Genomic DNA, 7391 nt, shown 5'->3' on the forward strand with positions numbered 1-7391 from the left:
TAACCAGTACGCCTCAATCATGGCACATTTTTTCCTTGGACAAATGGCCAGACACATTTTAATTTCAACTTCTTTTTTTTATTTTAGCGTTTTATAAAGTTTTATGGAATCGAAGGTCAAAACATACAAAGAGACAAAGGAGGGGATCATATGTTTTTGTATGTTCATTAATCAACATAGCAATTAGCAGTGATATATGACAGTCCTTTGTAGCTGTGAGACTATCCTGCTTTTCCTTGAGAATGTTGGTATATATTTTTGTATTATCTCAGTTTCCCCACTCTATAATTTCAGCTTTACGTCTCTCCATTTCTTCTTCCTTGCATCTTTCCATCCAAATTTCCTGTTCTCCCTCTCACACCCCTTACCTCTCGCGAGCAGTCCTTCCTTCCTTCCCTCCTACCCTACCGCCCTTCCTTCCTTCCTTCCTACCCTGCCGCCCTTCCTTCCTTACCTGGCGTCCTTCCTTCCTTTTTATTCTTCCTCTCACCCACTCTCTCGGTTTTACCAATCTCCCTTCCTTCTACTTTTCAGCCAGATTTATGAACCTCCATCCTACACTCCATACTTTACGTTCATAATCCTTCCTTTCTACTCAGCCGTCCTTCCTCTCGCTCTCTCAGTTTTCCCTCGTCACCATTTTTCCTTAACCACTCTCCCTCTCTCCTTTCTTCGTACATTTTCTCTTCCAGATTTTCTGTTCTACCGCTCACTCTCCTTGTAATTCTCTCATCTTTCCTTCTCTCTCTCTCTCTCTCTCTCTCTCTCTCTCTCTCTCTCTCTCTCTCTCTCTCTCTCACACACACACACACACACACACACACACACACACACACACACACACACACACACACACACACACACACACACACACACACACACACACACACACACACACACACACACACACACACACACACACACACACACACACACACACACACACACACACACACACACACACACACACACACACACACACACACACACACACACACACACACACACACACACACACACACACACACACACACACACACACACACACACACACACACACACACACACACACACACACACACACACACACACACACACACACACACACACACACACACACACACACACACACACACACACACACACACACACACACACACACACACACACACACACACACACACACACACACACACACACACACACACACACACACACACACACACACACACACACACACACACACACACACACACACACACACACACACACACACACGCAACCCTTCCATCCTCCCTCCCTACCCTCTCGTTATCCTCCACAATACAATCCTACAGTACCTTCCTTCATTTTCTCAAACTTCCCTCTAACTGTTCCACACTCGTTCGTCGCCCAAGGGGGATGGGGAGATAAAAGATCAAAATTACGCATAATCACCGCAACTTCACCCTTTGAGCGAGGACTTTTATTATTTAAACTTTCAGATTTCTAGGTTAAATTCATTAAAAAAAGTTCTGCGAAGGCACACATTGAAAGACTGTGGGGAGCAGCAGGGGTGAGGAAAAGGATAATGCTGAATAGGACTTTTTCATTCTCATCATGTAAGCACTTTCATCACGCAAAAACTGATTATTTTTCAGGTCAGAGCATCATTGTATCTAGTTCAGAGACCACTTTTCCTACAGACTTCGCCTGGTGGGAACAATAAGGAGTTACACAGGTGCATGAGAGCAGTCTTTTTGGTCTGATGAAGAGCGGGGCATAATCAGTAAATTTAATCCTAGAAATGTGCACCCCTATCATGCAATGTCTGGATTTTGCCAGTTTAATCTGAGACCTCGAAAGATGGCAAGAAAAAAAAGAAAAAAAAAGAAAGAAAGAAAGAAAGAAAGAAAAATACTCTATCGCTAGCCAGAAAGGAAGTCATCAGCTTTAGTCTTGGGTCACGTCCACACCAAATGCTTGCTGATGCGACCTGGAGTTTTACATCAACTTAACTCGTACAAGTGACCCCACTGGACGCGGGTGAGTGTGGACGAGAACTTCTAAGGGTTACTGTGATGCAACACTTCCTCCCGCACCAGCACGCCTTTGGTGCGGACGCGCCAAAAAAGGTTGTAAGGCATTGGTGTTCATTGTGCATATGCGTTTATAATTTATTTAGTTAATTATACAACCTTAAATGGAGCCCAGCATAATGGTGTTCTAGCAGCATGTTTCCATGTATTGTGTAGTGTAGTTTGTGTCTGAATCTCTCTCTCTCTCTCTCTCTCTCTGTTCTTTGTAACATCCTAACAACCACAACTTCCTACCTTATATACGCCATTACCGTACATAATTCTACATAAAATATTTTTAATCCCAGTGTTTTATTCACTTAATGCCACTCAAAAGTGTGTTATTAATTCACCCTTACCTTAAGTCTGGAACAATTACCATCATTAGACTTGGTTTATAGATGGACGGATGATTTGGGGAATTTTCTCTTATCCCATTTCATCCTTAAAATAGAACGACTAGTAATAAATCCAGCATAACCCCAGCACCTCTTTCCTACTCTTCTCCAACTCAGCACATTTCTCGTACTCTTCACCAACTCAGCACATCTCTCGTACCCTTCAACAACTTAGCACATCTCTCCTACCGTCAACAACTAAGCACATCTCTCCTCCCGTCAACAGCTCAGCACATATTTAATGCCCCTCACTAACTCAGCACATCTTTCCTACTCGTAAACAACTCAACGCAACTCTCGTACCCTTCAGCAACTCAGCACAGAGCCTCTCCCATCCCCTCCAAGTCTTCCCAAACTTCTCCATGAGCGCCATTCCTTCCCCGCGATTAACTGCAGTTGCTCCTCCGGGTATTTCTTCCCCTCTTGTCGTTCCCCAAGAAATTATGGCAGCCACTTCTCACTGCTCACATTCACAAAATACCTCTGCTGCTCATCCCCTTCGCTTAGACGACGTGTTATGGTTTATTTGTATCAGAGGTAGACGATATGGTGTTCAGATTAAGAAATTTATCTGGTACTGAAAGAGTTTGTAGATGATAACTCGATCGTATGGCCATGCTGTCTTTGTCACCCCTTCCATCCACTGCTTATCTCTCTCTCTCTCTCTCTCTCTCTCTCTCTCTCTCTCTCTCTCTCCTATGCTTTACCGTTTCGTACTCAACTGCGTCTTTACAGTGAAGCAGATCGAAGAGAGTGAAATTGTATCGAGGGGTATGTTTACAGAGTGCTATAGGAATATTAATGGAACAGTGCCATTACCGGATCTATAGACGATATAATAATGCCCTGTGATTGATAAACAGGGTGGTGCAAGGACTAGTAAAATGAATCAGATATTTGCAGTTAAGAATCAATCATTTTGCTGTACTAGAGGAAGTATAAGGGAATAATGAAATACTTATGACATCTACTTGTCTCTATAAAGGATACGTAAAGTGACCAAGAAATGTAAAAGGAAGGTAGACTACTGTTGGATGCTGTACACACACACACACACACACACACACACACACACACACACACACACACACACACACACACACACACACACACACACACACACACACACACACACACACACACACACACACACACACACACACACACACACACACACACACACACACACACACACACACACACACACACACACACACACACACACACACACACACACACACACACACACACACACACACACACACACACACACACACACACACACACACACACACACACACACACACACACACACACACACACACACACACACACACACACACACACACACACACACACACACACACACACACACACACACACACACACACACACACACACACACACACACACACACACACACACACACACACACACACACACACACACACACACACACACACACACACACACACACACACACACACACACACACACACACACACACACACACACACACACACACACACACACACACACACACACACACACACACACACACACACACACACACGTTATATTAAGAGTCTTGTTGCGGGTGATAAATGGGGAGAGATGGATGACGGGAATATTTCACAACGCTGGTGTGTGTTGATGATGCTGTGCTGCTGGCTAATAGTGAACACAGTACTCGCAGGACAGTACAGAGTTTTATTACTGTTCGTGAGTGGCGTAATCTGGAAGCAATTTAAGATAAGGAAGAAAGTGGTGACTGGTGAGAGAGAAAGTGATACAGTGTGACGTGTTGGTGAATTGGGAGAAACCTGAAATTATAAAAGAGTTTAAGGAAGGTAGTGACAGAAGAGAAACTAATGTGTAAAGCCAATGGAAAATAGAGTTGAAGTGAAAATTTTGACTATTTCCTTTCACCTTAATTGGCCCAGATTTTTGTCCTTTTGCATTTTATTTCATACGGCTCATTAACAGAAAAAAGGTGATCTGTGGCTTTACATTCATTTCACAACACTTCCTCATGACTAGCATCATATTCTAGTATACATATTCTTTTGTCACAACCAAGCATAGAAAGGTGAAAGTTTTAAGTCAAGTTTAAGTGAAAAGAATACAGTGTTCGGAGACCAAGATGCGAAACAGAAGACTGGGGACAGATGATGCAAGAGAACTGTATGGACGTGTCAGTGCTCGCAGTAACATATGGATGAGAGGCTTCGGTAAGGCATCGGTTTGAAAATTCCACAGTTAGAGCTAAAGAAATGAGACGGGGAAGGAAATGATGTGACTTGTCATGGCCCAATAGGATGAGGAAAGGATTATTTACATATGTGGAGTGTGTGTATAGGATGTGGACATTTAACTATTGTAGAGATGGGTAAAAATGAGTGGTGGAAGAATGTATATCAGTTGAAGGACTGAAGGCGTAGGAGACCAGAGAGGAGGTGGATGGTTGTGATAAATGAATATTTCGGCAATATATGGAAATTAATTAATCTAAAGAATGAACGAAGGATAAAAATGTATTGAAGAAATATAAATTAAAATGGAACACTCCTTTTAAAGATTTGGCAGCCGACGGAATGGTCTTTATCCCTAGAGCCATTATGAAGAACATATATATGTGAATCGTCTGGCCTGCGAGGTGAAGCGATGACTTTCAAAGACTTAAATGATTAGAGAATGGATGTTCGGACCGTTTGACTGGGCACTTTGCTGATAGTTCCGCTTTTGTCATTTTCTCTTAGTTCTACTTTTGTAATTTCTTACTATTTCTGGATTCCCTCATGAATGGGAAACAGGAGAAGAATTAGCTATGATGCTGATGGTATTGATGATGATGACTGTTATGTACAATACTTCCACTGGTGGTAGGTGGTGGAGACCAGGAAACCTTTTACAACACTGGGTAAGAACCACATAATCAGATAATGGGGTGATGTGGAACTTGTTATGGTGTCCCTGCTAACTGGGTGGAACGACGCAAATGAGACGTCCATCCAGGAACCAAACTTCCACCCTTTTCTCCGCGCCTCAGGGTTGCCAGGCAGTGTCAACCACAAGGGAACATCAGTTCACTGCACAGGACGGCCCTGTATGGGTGGTTCCTTGCCTGTGGTTGATGGGTATGCTCTTTCCGACATACTGGAGTTGATCAACAACAGTAACAACAGCAACACATCCATTATATAGGACATGCCATTTTCAGTCACTGAAGTTCAGCCTACCATGATGCAGCATTCAAAAGCATCCAGCCTCGCAGCATGATCGCTCTTTTTACAGTGCGTTGGACCAGATTACTCTGCATGGGAAGACTTACAGTGAAGTGGTACATCAAACCCTCCAGTTCGGTAAATCTCACCTAAGCCGAATAAAATCATCTGGTAGCAGAAGATATACCATCATGGTGAAGGGATTAACTTGCAAACCTAGCCTGATAGATTTATGTATTCCTTCAGTACGTAAGAGCATTCACATTATATCATCATCATTCTCATCATTATCATCCATCTTTTCCACAAATACACTTAGTGAATGGGTTCTAAAAACACTAGCAAGAAAGCAGAAAAGCTGGAGTTTTAACAAAAACACTACTTATACACTATCTTCACTTGAACTTGGCCTAAATGTGCCACATCTCCCTCTTGACAGCTGATCTGTTACAAGAAAATGACACAAGAACACACTATTAATCTCGAGAAAGTGCTGTGGAATGGATGCGGAGGTGCAATATTGTAGTCTTAGGGAAACAATGTGCAAAAGGACCAAATTCTCCGCCAGGTTAATGTAAAACGATCTAAAATAAAATGAGTCACACGTGTTCACTCATCATTGAAGCCACTAGATAGCTATCGTTATACAATACACCACTGGCTCCAAACACACTGCCGCCCCAACACCAATAAAACTGCCCCACACTACGCCCCTCCTTTGCAACTCCTCCCTACTGCCTCTAGATGATGTTAATAAACTTAGAGGACACCACTTGCAGCGAAGGGATTAATTAATACTGTATCTAACCTCTCCATTCCGAAAAGAGTCTCCTTGTTGTATGAAAGTTAATCTGGCAAACAGCAAGAATACATTTTACAGTATCTCGTCTAAGAGATTTTAATAAGAGTTAAAGATAGTGGACGTCTTTTAGCAGTCATTTTTTGCCGCTATCAAACGATTTTATTCAGCTCAAGAAAGAGAGTTTTCAAACTAAATAGGTTAGATATTGCCTTCTCTTACTCTCTCATCACTAAAATCCCTCCAAAGCGTATGGAAATCGTCTGGTAGGAACAAGAAAAAAATTAGTCTATTAACGTTCTCTGGTTGAAGGGTTTAATGCTGCTCCCCATTCGTTCTCGTCCAACTTACCCCCTTATTTTTAGAGAGAGAGAGAGAGAGAGAGAGAGAGAGAGAGAGAGAGACACACACACACACACACACACACACACACACACACACACACACACACACACACACACACACACACACACACACACACACACACACACACACACACACACACACACACACACACACACACACACACACACACACACACACACACACACACACACACCGCTTAACAAACACGCACTCTCCCGCACGATCAGTCATTCAGGGTCGAACTGGGTAAACTCATTCATTATTCATTCAGGTTTGGAAGGAAGGCAAAAAGTGTGTCGGGAAAAATACACCAATACACTCTTTTCACATCTACTTGGCCTAAAACTGACACTTTTTTATCCTGAATGTTGATCTATGTAATGAGATTATCACATGAATATCGCACCATATTCCTTTTGCTCTAACTTGACACAAAACTATCATCTCTCCATCTTGACTGAAGACTTGTTGCGATGGAATAACATTAAGAATATGATGCCTGTCACGAGGAATTGCCGTGGAAAGGGGGTAGTGATGAAGTATTGCA

The sequence above is a fragment of the Coenobita brevimanus genome, chromosome 112 (genome assembly GCF_032717465.1).
Source record: "Coenobita brevimanus isolate Jiangsu-jjx chromosome 112, ASM3271746v2, whole genome shotgun sequence".
Lineage (NCBI taxonomy): Eukaryota > Metazoa > Arthropoda > Malacostraca > Decapoda > Coenobitidae > Coenobita > Coenobita brevimanus.